The sequence below is a fragment of the Cervus canadensis genome, chromosome 5, assembly GCF_019320065.1.
Source record: "Cervus canadensis isolate Bull #8, Minnesota chromosome 5, ASM1932006v1, whole genome shotgun sequence".
NCBI lineage: Eukaryota > Metazoa > Chordata > Mammalia > Artiodactyla > Cervidae > Cervus > Cervus canadensis.
In genome coordinates, this window is record NC_057390.1 from 67,813,062 (window position 1) to 67,828,478 (window position 15,417).

General features: G+C 44.1%; 1 protein-coding gene across 3 annotated transcripts in view; it reads right to left on the minus strand.

Moving 5' to 3' along the window:
• The window catches only part of BABAM2 (BRISC and BRCA1 A complex member 2), a 399,480-nt gene that overhangs the window by 98,552 nt on the left and 285,511 nt on the right, over positions 1-15,417 (minus strand). The window lies entirely within an intron of this gene.

Genomic DNA, 15,417 nt, shown 5'->3' on the forward strand with positions numbered 1-15,417 from the left:
GACTGGCACAGGTAAATGTCTTACCAACACGAATGGGTTACACCTGTTACTGAAACACAGACTTTTATACTCTTGATTATGCCCAATTCATAATTGAGCCAAGCAAAGATATATCATTCATTAAATGCTGAATTGATGTGCCGGTGTGATAGAGAACCAAAGGGACTAGTTCTGCAGCTCACTAGCTTGGCTGCCTTGAGCAGCCTCTTTGGAATTTAGTTTTCTCTTTCTTGTGAGTGAAGTGAGAAAAAGTCACTCAGTCGTGTCTGACTCTTTTGCACCCCCATGGATTGTAGCCTGCCAGGCTCCTCTGGCCATGGGGTTTTCCAGGCAAGTATACTGGAGTGGGTTGCCATTTCCTTCTCCAGGGGATCTTCCCAACCAAGGGATCGAACTCACGTCTCCTGCATTACAGGTAGATTCTTTACCACTGAGCCATGTGAAGCAGGTGTTGAGAGAAGGGGATGCAGTCTCCTGGGGGTTAGGCAGCCCAGGCAGGTTTTGTAAATAAATGCAGAGAACCAGGTAGCGACTGGAGATTTTGCACACAATGGGAAGGGCTCCCACTGCTCAGCCTCAGCTGGTTTCTAATACGTAGGAACACACGCCTGGTCTTATCAGATCCTAATTTTGCAACTGAAGCCAGAAATCCAGATGATTTAAGCTCTCAATTTTTAAATGGTGTTAAGCAGTTAAGCATTTTCTGAAATACTGGTCCGGAGTCTGTGGGCCAATATGGGTAGAAAGTGTGCAACTAATCACAGTCAACACTGATATTCGATTCATCTAAACAAGAAGGGACAGTAAAAAATCATCAATCCAAGCACTAAGACACACTGCTGATCTCGAGACAGTTTCCAGAACTTTCCTGGAGATTCTCTTTTCAGCTTAAATTAACTGGCATAGAATTATTAAGAAAATCGTTCAGAACCTTATAGCATGCATTTTTTATATCATCCTTAATCTTGATTTCATCTTTTTTCCTACTCTTCTTTGGTCCTAATTTATTTTTCTTACTTGAATTTTATTTTAATGTATATATTTCTATAACCCCCTTAAACCATTTCTTTAAGACAAAAAGGATATAAAAAGACCCCTCAATCCCTTAATGCTGTGATTATTCATTATCCAAGTCCCCACCGTAATGAGACTGTAAATGGAAACAAAACATTTCACAATAACAGTCTGGAAAATCATTCTCAAATAGTTTAGAGCAGAGAGACTCAGTCTAGAGTTTGTGGTCTTCCCTGCTGGCTCAGTGGTAAAGAATCAGTCTGCAGTGCAGGAGATGCGTGTTTGATACCTGGGTCAGGAAGAACCCTGGAGGAGGAAATGGCAACCCACTCCAGCATTCTTGCCTGGAAAATCCCAAGGACAGAGGAGTCTGGTGGGCTACCATCCACAGGGTCATAAAGAGTCAGACACGACTGAAGTGACTGAGCGCGCGTGCGCGCGCGCGCACACACACACACACACACACACACACAGACAGAGTTTGTGGTACAAGGAACAATATCTGTAACTAGCCAAAGGACTCCAGGACCAGTCTGTCTCTCTGTTGACTACAGATTTCTGAAATTAATTTTTTTAGGTAAAAATGAATATTATGTTTATTTATGGGAATGAGAAATCCCAAGAAACAAAATTCCAGGTGATGCGAGTAACTCAATACAGAGTGGAAAGATTCGCTGTTTCCTTACCCTACTCAGAAGATAAGTAAAACACACAACTCTGACAACTGAGAAGATTCTGAGACAGTGTTTGACTAAGTATGACATTAATGAATCACGTACACCCTGCAACTACACAGAATTAGCAAGAACATCACTTCCATTTGCTACTCTCAGAGTAGACACTAGACGAGAAAGCTAGGAAGAAAGCTAGGAAAATTCCTGTGACTTTCTGTGAACTAGAGGAAGGCTTTCTGTTTCCTCTTATGTATGCAAAAGTACACAGAGGGTGCGCATCTCACTCCAAGGGTCTAATGGTTCCATCAGGATGGAAAACTGATTAAGAAGAAAATTTTACATTACGAGAACAAATCCAGTATCTATAGCCTGTGGTTTTTGGTGAAATATCTGCATAACAGAATACTAAGATCCAGGTTTCTCATAGGTTACTTAGAGAAACAATCTTTAGCATAATAAACCGCACCCCCCAAAATGATTTGGACAGTTCCCTGGAATTGATAGCAATGGACTTTGAGCTGTATAAAATACTACAGAATAAGTTTTAAATCATTCACTATATTGAATACAATGAGTAAAAACTGTGTGTGAAAAGTCAACTTGAATCTCCCTCTCTACTTCTGAGATACAGCCATTAAACAAAAATTACCTATAATAACAGCAAGAAGCAGAGGTCTGGAGAAACCCGAAGGCCGGCTGCTCGGCTGCCAGGGCCATCTCTCCGCACCCTGCTTCTGTGATTATCAAGAACTAACCCTGGTCGCTAGGTGCTTTCCCATTATCTAATTGAACTCTCTCTACAACTCAACGAGGTGGAAATCATCCCTGTGATTTTACAAGTGAAGAAATTGAGGCTCAGAGAGCAGAAGAAACTTCCCTGCAGTCACACAACCGGGAAATAGTACAGCTGGGATCTGAATTCAGGGAAGCCTGTTGCTGGTGTCCAGGCTGCTGCGACTGCTGAATTATGCACCTCCCTGGGGAGGGGGTGTGTGTGCTAAGTCACTTCAGTTGTGTCTGACTCTTCGCCACCCCATGAACTGTAGCCTGCCAGGCTACTCTGTCCATGGGATTTCCTAGGCAAGAATACTGGAGTGGGTTGCCCTGCCCTCCTCCAGTGGATCTTTCCGACCTAAGGATCAAACCCATGTCTCTTACATCTTCTGCATTAGCAGGTAGGTTCTTTACCACTATGCCACCCCAGCAGGGGTGGAGTATAATCTTGAAAGGGCTGCAAGAATGGAAAGACACACTGGGGATGACTACCAGTGAGCAGGGTCAGGATTTCAATGAGGTTATAGCAGCAGCAAAGGACTTCTAGAAGCACTCAGACCACCACGGAAGCACAGTGATGCACAGCTCATCTCCTTTTACAACTTCCACATGGCAGCAGGGCAAGCATTCCTCCTGACTGTCTTCACACCCAGATGGTCAAACAACCAGATTCACTGCATCTCGGATGTGATGCACCAACCACTGTCATGTTCAACTGTGAATGACTTAGCTGTGCAGGGGAAGGAAGCTTCAATGTGTGAAGCACTTCAGATACTACAAAGGATTGCTTTAAATGAGAGCTGATTTCTTAACGGACACTTGCCGCACTCTTTATTTAACTCAGTAGTTTTTCAGCCTGTGAGAGTTCTGAACCTGACTTCCAGCATTGCATGCTGATAAGTGCTGCTGATTCATGTATAAATATCCGCCTCATGGGTAAATATTTAACAGGCTTGCTATAGCCTGAATGCTGCCCTGATCGTGCTGAATAAACAAAGTCAAGTGCCATGAAATAAAAGAGCTATTATGTTTTCAAAGGGTGCAAGATGGAGGAGGTAAGGCCTTGTGATCTCAAGTCCTTTAATATTCATGAATCAAAAAATACCGTGCTGAGCGTGTACAAGAGAAAACTCTCTCTCTGCAGGCATGCCCAGCCTCACTCAGCTCTTCTCAGGAATGCAGGGCTGGCTGGCGAAAAGCCGGGCCTCGCTAACCCACTCCATGGCTGAGTAGGGGCTGGGGACAGGGTGACGGGGAGATGAAAGGGACCACTGGGGCTGTAGACTCTTCTGATCTCTGGAGCGGTTCAGGGAGAAAGCTGGGTTAAAAGATGGAGAAACTGAATTGGTGTGGCAGGGTCTCAGGCTGAACTTGAGAGGAGAGGGTGAAAAGGGCTGCTTTGATGAGAAAGCATCTTCTATCTCCTTATGGGCTGCAATGAAACATGAAACTAGCTGATTATTCTTAGAATTGAAACTGAGTCCATGGATAGAAATGAGAAGGACAAGGCCAGAGCTGGAGAAACCTTTCCAGCGGTGGAGGTGAACAGACCCAAAGGTAGCCAGAAAAACAATTCCAAGTCTGTCCTCCTTGGGTTCTAAAAGTCAAATACAAGAACTGTCTATGTACTAATATTATTGTTTCCATGCAAATACAGCTAACTGAGCCTCTGTGGACCTTGCTCTGTCTGCAAATATTCAAAATGTCTCTAATATTGAAGACTTGACTTGGCTACAGTCGATAGCATAAGGAAATATTTTGGGGCATTCTGACCTGGAAAAAGGCAGGCAATCAGCCTGTCTGCAAGCTTGACTTGGGATAATGGGTTTTAACCCATTATGAAATAGTAACTCCCCCCTCTTCCTGTGGGGCCTTACCTTATTGGCCAAATAAAAATGAAGAAAACGTGATTTAGCACTGGAGAAAACCAGAAGGGCCACTGATTTTCAACTGCAGTTCTTGCTTCTATCAAATCTGCTCTCTTTGGTCCTTCTTCACTTTCCCCTGAGTACAGTGGGGATACTACTACTCTCAAAAAGACCCATCTCTCTCAAGGGTTAAAGTAACAATTAGAGTTACACTAATATGAAAATAGCACCACACACTCCAAGAGAGATGTTATGCTAAAATGCCTCTTATGTGAGTATTTCACGTCCAGGGTTATGTCAAGTCATGGTCAGGGATGCGTGAAGCGGTCTTGGGGTCTCATTTTTGCCTTTGAACCCGGTTCTGAGGGACAGGAAGTTGACCTGGTTGCCTCCTCCACAGTAAGGTTCAGGGGAGTGTGAGGGTGAAGCATGAAAATGGAGAACTTCAAGGATGATAGAAGGACCCAGCCGCCACTGGCCTCCAAGTTAAGAGAAATCCTAAAGAAAGGTGAGCCTTCAATTCAATCCAATAAACATGAACTATATGCCTAAATCTCTTTCTGGACTTGAGTTTTCCATTCTGAATACAAGACTCAGGCACCACTGTTAACTCCTTTCAAGGTAGAGAAATGCCAGGGACCTCAAGAATCTAGGGCACTCTATAATGAGAGAGTATGTTTCTTGGTAGCCTGCCAGGAAAGCCATTACAATAAAACAAAAGTCACTGTTATTTATTGAGTATCCACTTTTGCCAGGCACTCTACTAAATGTTTCATTAGCTCGAAACTGCCCAAGAATTCTGCCAGGTAGATCTAATTAGCCCAACTTACAGATCAGGAAACTGAGATTCTAAGAGTCTAAGTATCTTGTCCAAGATTATGCAGCAAGTAAGTTGCAGGGTTTGAATCCGAGTCTCTCTGGTTCCAAAGCCTGTGCCCTTCTTTAGAAATTTTTTCATAAGAAGGATGGTGTGGAATTTCTAAAACTCTAATCTCTACTAATCCCTACCTATATACTGAAACAGTAGCAGAAGTGGCTGAAATTATCCTTAGAAAACCTTCATCCATGAAATTCATCACCTTGTTATCCCACTTTTTCTTAAGATATCATGTCACCAGATATTAACTGGGTAGGATAAAGAAAAATCATATGTAGTTTCCAAAAGTACAAATACTACACTAAGCAAAGAGTCTGGGTTTTTGTTGTTGTTGTTGTTTTCCTAACTGGATTTTCTGTTTCTTAGTAAAGCATTTTCTACAGCTGTTGTTAGCCACTGTCTCATTTTATAGATTCAGCTTTGAATCTTACTTAAAGGCCCTTACTTAAGAGCCTCTCCACCCCTCAGTTAAACAAAATCAGAGTTTAATTCAAAATACTGAAAATCTCAATGACTATAACAGGGGAATAAAATAATATAACAGGAAAATAAAAGATCAGAATGACAAGTTAAGTTTATAAGTAGGAGAAAATCCAGGGAGTCACACTGGATGAGAGGTTCACTGAGACACGGATGTGGGCCTGGCTGTATTCCATTTGTGTACCTGATCAAAAAGTTCCACCAAACATACCTCATGGCATAAAATCAGGTCTTATTATTCCATTTGTTGTTTTCCATTTGTTGTTTCCCATTTTTTAAGGGACATATAAAAATGGAAATGTTCTGAGACAGGGTGAGTAGGATTAAACACTCAGAAAACGTTCCTATTTGGAGCAAAGTCTAAAGAAGTTGAAATTGCTAAGTTAAATTACCTAGAAGGTTATAGAGTTATTAAATAGAGTAATTTTAAAAGGTGTAGGCATACTATAATGATCAAATTTGAATCAGGTAGTCTTTACTAGACCTGGGTTTGATTCCTGGGTTGGGAAGATCCCCTGGAGGAGGGCATGGAAACCCACTCCAGTATTCTTGCCTGGAGAATCCCCATTTACAGAGGAGCCTGAAGGGCTACAGTCCATAGGGTCACAAAGAGTCACACATGGCAGAGCGAAAAAGCACATACACATTCTTTGCTTAGTCGCAGTATAAAAGAAGAGAATTTAAAAGGCAATATCGGGGGTTTAGTTGGTAAAATGAATTCTCCACAGAATGGAGTGGTGAATAACAGTTCCATTTATGAAGCTTTATGTGTAATATTAGGCACTATACTGAGTGCTTTACATGAATGATATCATTTCTTCTTCTCATCAATCTACAAGAGAGGTGCTGTCCTGTTTTACAGATGAGAAGGCTAGAGCTTAGAGAAGCCACATAACCCTCCTTGAAGTCATACAGGTGGTAAAATGGCAGTATGTGCATGCTAAGTTGCTTTAGTTTTGTCTGACTCCTTGCGACCCCATGGACTGTAGCCCACCAGGCTCCTCTCCTCTGTCCATGGAATTTTCTAGGCAAGAATACTGGAGAGGATGGCCATTTTGGCATCTAAATCTAGGTCTCTCTGACCTCAGTCTACCACTCTTAGGTCTTCACTGATCACTTCTGTGACTACTGAATCCTGATCTGCAGGCCTGACATCCAGTTCCATGTGTGCCAGGTCCATCAGGTTCCTTCCGGCCTGGGTGTCTTCAGGCAGATGCCTGGGCTGACTGAGCCCTGAGCCAGTGCCAGGAACACTCATTAAACTTATGTAGGTACCTGAAGTTGAAGCGGTTAGGGATGTTTTCAACATCAAATGAACTGTTAGAAACTCTGAAGGCCAGAAGACTTGATGGGCACCTTCCAGGAGAGAGGAGGGGAAATGCAAGCAAGGAAACTTTATACTTCAAGAAATACAAAAGATGAGAATATTTTAATTGCAAACACAGTCTGTCTAATGACATGAACACTAACCAAGTTTTTGTTCAGAAATGTGTTTAAGTTTGTTAACATCTCAGAAAAGCCTTTAAGGGACAATCTTAACAGATGTCCACCATCAGGATTTTGTTAGCATGTGGAAAAGCATTTAAAGTAAGCCCTGGAAAACAACAATGAACTTAGCAGATGTTCTATTAAGATCTGGTATGAACTACTTATAATGATGCCTGGCCACGCAAGACATGAACAGGCAAAGGGAAGGAAAAACTTTTTTCCCTCTTACTGTATCTTGATCCCTGGCCTGTTACCTGCAGTATGATTCCATCACAATTTCTCAAACCCTAGTCATTAGGAATGAGTGAATTTGTTATTTACAACATTGAGACTCCAATGAATGACTTTACTGTTCTGCTACTACACAGGTAGAGGTTGTTCTTCCTATGAGTTACTTTTGAAACATACTTACTGAGAAAAATCAATACATATCAAATATATCAAATCATTACATTGTACACTGTAAATATCTTACATTTTAATTTGTCAATTATACTTCAATAAAGCTGGAAAAAAATCAATGCATATAATAGTTACCCTAGACTAAACCCACAAGCATTTTTGTAACTCTCTCCTCCTCACTGTACACAGGTTTTAATCATGGACAAAAGAAGAGGAAAAAACTACCATCTGTCTGATCAGGGTAGAGAAACTTATCCACTTGATTCCTGTTTGTCGGTATTCACTGAAGGTTCAGGCCTATGAATGGGCCTCCCAGGTGGTTCAGATGGTAAAGAATCCACCTGCAATGCAGGAGACCCAGGTTGGACCCCTGGGTCAGGAAGATCCCCCGGAGGAGGAAATGGCAACCCACTCCGGTATTCTTGCCTAGAGAATCCCCATGATTGGAGGAGCCTGGTGGGCTACAGCCCAAAGAGGTGCAAAAAGTTGGACATGACTGAACGACTAGGCACACATGCTATAAGCCTATAAACAGCATAAATGACTTCACACACACAGCACTGGTCTCTGCGCTCCAAGAGCTAACCTGTTGGAGCTGGAGCCTGGCTTTCACACACCAAGATTGAAAGGATACCAGAAGATGCAGTTAGTCAGGCTACTAGTACACAGCACTTTATAATTTGTTTCCAAAGTGCCCCTCATTTGGGTTTTTACAACAGTCATACATAGTAGGTGGGGCTTCCCAGGTGGCGCTAGTGGTAAAGAACCCGCCTGCCAATGTAGGAGACATAAGAAACACAGATTCAATCCCTGGGTTGGGAAGATCCCCTGGAGTAAGAAATGGCAACCTGCTTCAGTATTCATGCCTGGAAAATTCCATGAACAGAGGAGCCTGTGAGCTACAGTCCATGGGACTGTGAAAGAGTTGGACACAACTGAGTGAGCACTACATAGTAGGTAACAAGTGTTAACTCACTGTAGAGATGCTAAGACAGAGGCTTGAGATGGATAATCTGTCCAAGGTTTAAGGCTGGCAATAGTCAAAGTGGGTTTGGAATCTTTCCTCTGCACTCTTTTCATGATTGCATAAGTATGATCTAAGGAGCCTGTTAATAACTCAGACACCCAAGGCCCACCCACAGAGAAGGTGACTGATTAAGCTGACCTGGTTCCCAGTGGATCAGGTGCAGGTGGTCCTCACACCCTGCCCTGTACCTCCCAAGGATGCACAACAGGGATGAGGATGGGAAGGCGTGTGGAAAAAGCAAATTTGCCTTCCATCCCCAAGGCATGACGTCACTATTTGAAAGGCAGTGTGGACAAGAGGAGAAGAAGAACACATGGATGTGCTCTCAAGGACTCAAAGTCTAGAATGGGAGAACAGACATTTATGGAAACAACTAGAAAAAGGTAATTACAGCTAAGTGCGTACATGGGCAAAATGAAGTCCAGTCACATGCAGGTAACCAAAAGGCAAAGCAAAGAGCTGTCAAATCGAGACTGCAGATGGAAGGAAGGAGGAAACAGATTCTACACAAGGTAAGGCACGTGATCAAAGACTAGGAACTCTAAGGACAGCAGGCTGTGGGGTCTGGACCACACCAAGCAGTTTTCTGCCCCAATGAGAAGAGCCTGTTTCATTCTTCAGGCTGCCTGGGATATCCACTGATCAAAGGGCACCTGCCCGGAGAGGGGATAAGAAGCTCTGATGTCCATCCTGAGGCATGCCAATGGTGAACTTGATGGAAAAGAAAATTCAAGGTTTAAAAAGAAGTTCTGTGTAGTTTTACAGTGAGAGATGTCCTGAAGAGAAGGAAGAGTCTGGGGTTTGAGCCTGAATCTCAGCCAGCTTCATTGCTTAACATAGCTCTTTTATACCCACAACTTCTAAATTTATACCGTTGCTAGACCTTCACTGAACTCAGGACTCATAGAGCCAACTGCCTACTCATCACCTCTACTTGGGTGTATAAAATGTACCTCAAACTTAACCTGCTCATCAGCAAACTGCCTGCAAAACCTACTGCTCCTGCTCTCCCATGTCAGCACATGCTAGCTCTAACCGATCGGCTCCTTAGACTCAGTCCAATCTAGCACAGCTTCTCGTCTGGATTCTTGCCTCCTTGGATATGCAAGTGTTGTTCCACCTCAGCACACATGCCTCAGTTCTTCCACTGTCCCCTCTGCCTTGCAGCTCTCTTCCCAGCTGTTTGCGGGGCTTCCTCACCTGTTTCAGGTCTTACTAAAACACTGCCTTCTCAGTAAAGCTTCCTCAACAACCTATTTAAAACAATCCACCTCCTTTTCCAGTAACCCCTCTTCTTTGTTTTACTTTGTTTACAGCACAGAGCTCCATAAAACACTTTGCATATTGTATTTGTTTACCATCTCCCCTCATTACCCTCCACTAGAATGTAAACTCCTCCAGAATGGGGATTATTTGTTTTGTTTACTGCTAAGACACCAGAAATAAGAATAAGACCACATCCATTGTATGCACTCAATAAATATTTGTGGCATTAAGGTTGAAAGAATAAAGAAAGACGAGAGTTTAATTTCTAAAATGGACATGAGAAGTCTGTAAATGTACCTATCTTTTCTGAAATAGTCACTGTGAAAAAGGAGGTTTTAAGGGTCGAGGACAGGGATTGGCAAACTTTCTCAGCAATGGGACAGGCAGTAAATAGCATTGGCCTTGCAGCCCTAAGATTTCTGTCAAAACTATTCAAGTCTGATGCTGTAGCAGGAAGAGAGTCAGACGAAATATGTAAATAAGTGTGCGCGGCTGTGTTCCCGTAAAATTTTATTTATGGATGCTTAAATGTGAATTTCACATAATTTTTACAAGTTATAAAATACTATTCTTTAAATGTTTTTCTAATCATTTAAAAAATGTACAAATCATTTGGAGCTCCCGGGCCATACAAAACAGGCTGCAGGCCAGATACGGCCAGGTCTGCTGTAGTTTGCTGACTCCTGAACTAGGATTAAAGGATCACTTGACAGTTCTACAGATGCTGAAGCTGAGGAAAATATCCAGGAATAAATACAGGCCAAAAGACCTAGATTAGATCAGCCAAAATGAAAAGCAGATCCTTTGGTCAAACCTCTCAGAAACTATATTCGATCAGCAGGTAAACCACAAGCATTTTCAGAAACTATATTCAATCAGCAGGTAAACCACAAGCATTAGCCTTTTTCAGGCAAGGGTGAGGTGAACATTAGGCAACTCGTGGACTGTGGGAGTTCTCATAATGATATTGGATTAGAACTGCAAGAGAGAGCTATTTATATGATCTCAAATGACGCTTGAGGCATATTCTGGTGCTTTTACTTCTATGCTAGGTGAAAAAGCTGCCTACAAAAGCCTTCCTCCTACCCGAAATACTAGCTGTTCGTTGGTGACTGATCCTCAGAAATATTAAGATGAATCATAGATGCTCTTTTCACAGTGCAAAGAGAGATAATTTTAAAACTCAGAAAATGTCACTTTGGGAAGTCACAAACCACACAACAGAAAGGCTGCCCAGCCTGAAAATTGTAAATAAATAAAATTCTGATTCTGCACGGAAGCTTTTTCCTCATCTAGATTCTAATGCTGTCCGAGGATTGGCCTCTGAGGGTGGCTGGTGTTAAAACGTGTTGATTCCCATAATCTGCTGATGGGAGGCAACCTCTGGTCCCCACCCTTCTTCCCTGGGGCCCTCCCAGGTTAACCCTGCAGTTCTTGGTAATGCAGGCACAGCATGCTCAGCCTTGACTTTCTCAAGCTGATTCTTCTCACCTGCAGGCAGCTCATGGCCACCCTGTCTACTGTGCCCGCCGGGGTTGGCCTGAAAGGCGCCAGCTGACAGCGTCTCAGCCTTTCCCTGAGCACGGGGAAAGGACTCCTGTGTTTCTTTCTGCTTCCTGCTTGGAGAGACAGGTATTTCTGTCTTTGATCCCTAAGCTCTGTTTTCTTTCTCCTGTTACTAAATGGTTCACTCCCTATCTCCCCTGCCCCCTGCCATCCCGCCCTTTTTGCAGCTTCATCATTTTTCCCATATTGCACCGTTTGGCACAGGAGAAGGAGGGAACCACATCAAATAAAGGAATGCAACCACAAAAGCTGCCTTGAGAAGCAAGGCCCCAGAGTCTTTTTTTCTTTCTCTTTTTTTTTTTTTTGCCAGTTTACCGTTTTTGGACTTGTTCTCCCATAATCAAATCCTCCCTGTCGTGTTAACAATGTGGTGGTGTGTCAATACATTGGAATTCTGCTTCAATCAGCGATCTGGAGCTTAATAGGAAAATGAAGCAACAAAATGTTGGTCTTACTGTTAACCTTAGGCAAGGCCTGTACTTAGGATCGGGATGTTGGCTTCTTGATGGTATGTGGGCCAAACCTTCAAAGTTTTGTGAGAGCTCAGGGTTGTCAGCAGAGCCCTCAAGCATTATTCAGGCATCCTTCTGCCGTTACAAGGGGGGCAGCCACTCCAAATACCACTGGTTGGAGCACGAAGTACCCCAAATTTTAGCAAGCTGAGTAAAGTTTGGGTTGAATTCGCATGCAGACATTGAAAATTCACATTCAGCTTACAGGCAATAGCAATTCTCAGGTCAGGCTCTCATGATACCTGCACTTATCACAAAAGGGCTTATGTAAAGTTAAAGTGGTTTAAAAAAAAAAACAATTAAAAACATGTGCCCAACACCCAAGCCATTTAGAGACAACAGTAAGGTGCCACAATCTCCAAACATTGGGAAGTCACTATCCCCTGTCCTCAGGATATATGTGTCATCACTGATGTGTAACCATAGCTGGCCAACAGTTGCATGCGATTCTGGTTAATGTTGGAAGTTCGTCTGTTCTTGAACATTATCTCTAGCATATTCGACATGAGCCATCCACAGACAAGCCACTAGGGAGTGACTGTCCACCTTCATATGCCCCACTATACCCAAGTGATGTGATACCCTCCAGAGATTCTTCTGGGGAGAAGAGAAATCTCTGCCCATCCCTGTTCTGGGCTTCCCTGGTAGCTCAGATGGTAAAGATCTGCCTGCAACTCAGGAGAGCCTGGTTCAATCCCTGGGTCAGGAAGATCCCCTGAAGAAGGAAATGGCAACCCACCCCAGTATTCTTGCCTGGGAATTCCCATGGACAGAGGAGCCTGGGGGCTACAGTCCATGGGGTCATAAAGAGTTGGACACGACTAAATGACTAACGCAACTAACACATACATCCCTGTTGTAGAGCAGCATATTAGAACCTTAGGAAAATGTGTGATTTGAAAAAGCAGATCCTGTAGCTGGTTCTGATGTGAATGAATAGGATAGGTTCTCAACCGCCCTCGCACCAGCATAAGAATCACATGTCAAACATACAGAAGGAGGAGTCCTTTATCCTTAGGAGATAAAGATCTTCTTAGCTAACAGGTGAAACTGCCAGTCTCCCAATTTTGGCAATGTTCAGTCTGGCCCTAATTACCCCTTTAAGAGCCAAATCATCCATGTCATTCCAGCTGCCCACTGATCGTCCTGCCCTTCTCCCAGCCCCTCTGCCCTGCCACGCACCCCTGGCTGCCCAACGGGACAGAGCATGTGACTGACGCAAGGCAGCGGAGGGAAGGGGGCGCCGCCGGCAGGTGCTGCTCAGCAGCCCCACCTCTGCTCCACGTTGCGCTGCTGCCGCGGAGGTGCCAGGCCCTGGTGCCAGCTACTGCCCCAGGACATGCCTACACACATGGATGCGGGATGCTATCATCCTACTAAAACACGGCACGGATGCTGGGTGGGAACACTGCTCCCTTCCACGGGACTGCCAGCCCTCCAGGCCCTGTACTCCAAAACGCACCCGGAAAGCCAGAGGACCCATTTTCTGGAGACACTAGGGAGAGGAAACTGAGGAAAAGATAACGAGAAAGTCCTTTCTCTTGGGAAAGTCCTTTCTTGGGAACTTAAAGAGGTGAGGGACTGAGGAGGCTATCGGCGTAGTCAGAACTTTAACAAAAACAAGTATTGAGTAGATTCCTATCATTTAAAAACACATTTTATCTTACTAAATAAACTGTTTACTAACTAATGAAGGAAGTAGGAGTTCAGTTCTGTTAACACCCATCTGTGCAAAACTGGAGCCTGTTTCTGAATATCTTAATTTATTTACCTGCATCTTTTGCTTTAAAAATACCTCCGTTGGTTTAAATCCTATTTTTATCCAATTCTCTGCAATAGATAATTCAAATCAGCCACGACAATAAACACTGGTCTACACACTCCCAGACAAAGGCTGCCAGGCAGGCCTGAGGAGGAGCAGCAGGCAGCCTGGGAGAGCCCATGGTCCAGGCAGCTCAGGGAAATCTGTCTGGGGGAAACGTGATAACTCCAGAAGGAGATGTGTTTGCTTTCTTTATCCCAGTGGCACAAGATGCAACAGAAGCAGAAAGGTTGTGTGAGGAAGGAAACCAGTTCTGGAAAAGGTAGACAAGGATGATGCTAATTTAATTGGTCAAATATAATTGAAGTTGGCCTATCATTAACTTCTTTGCAATTCACTTTCTTGGTTGCTTCAGAATTTTTATTACTACTGTTCTCTTAAATCTTTAAAATCAAACACTCAAAATTTACTAACAGAGGAATATTAAGAGCATACAGGGGACTGTCAAAATGACTTACTTAACAAGCTGTGTGGCTGAACCATAGCTATTGAATCCTGACCCTGCAGTAGTGAATGTGTCAATATTGCATGCGGGGCATCAGTGTCACCCAGAGTCACACAGAAGATGCCGAATGGACTGCTCAGTGTAAGAATTCAGTTTAGGACATGATTTAATTCTCAGGAGTCCTAAGTACTCTCCAAGAATAATATCCCATAGAAATCTATGTGGATATTTATAGTCTTCAAGGAGAAAGGCAGGGAGGGATCCACAGCTTCGGGGCCACCTGGCAAGTTCTGAGCATGCAGGGCTCAGTGGTCCATCTCAGAGCTTCCAGCCCCTTGTGAGGGGGCTGGGTTCCCAGCAGCACCTCTCTTTCCCAGTCAGACCGAGACTGCTTCTCAGTATTGGTGATGACAAATTCGGCACAACTGTCTCTTCTGAGTATTTTCTCCCTGAATGGGGTCAAGGTCATTTCAGAACCAGGGGAGCCCATGCGCTCAACTCACATCACATCCCCAAACTACTAAGCTACAGCCATGCTTGCTGCCTGAGCAGCAAACACACCATGTCCTTCAGACTCGACACATGCAGTGGGCGTATTCTGAGAGACTGGGGCCTCCTCAGAAGCAGGGAGTGGGGTGGGGGAGGGGGTGGGGGGGACTGAAGCCAACTCCTAGAGAAGAAATGACGGCTTCATATGGGTAGGACCGAATCACAGACGTAAACAACAAATTTCAAACAACCGAAGTTATCTGTCAACTGCAGAGTTGAATACATTAGAGTGAACTCTTCCGACGCAGTACCGCGCCACCACGAGAAGGTCCTGAGTGAGAACATTGGCCATGATGTGTTGTTAAAGGGAAAAAAGCAAGCTGCAGACCAGCCTGTAAGATGTCAAACCATCCACGTGACTAAAGCAACAGCTGCTGCTGCTGCTGCTGCTGCTGCTAAGTCGCTTCAGTCGTGTCTGACTCTGTGCGACCCCACAGACGGCAGCCTACCAGGCTCCCCCGTCCCTGGGATTCCCCAGGCAAGAATACTGGAGTGGGTTGCCATTTCCTTCTCCAATGCATGCATGCATGCTAAGTCGCTTCAGTTCTGTCTGACTCTGTGCGACCCCATGGACAGCAGCCCACCAGGCTTCTCTGTCCACGGGATTCTCCAGGCAAGAATACTGGAGTGGGTTGCCATTTCCTTCTCCACAA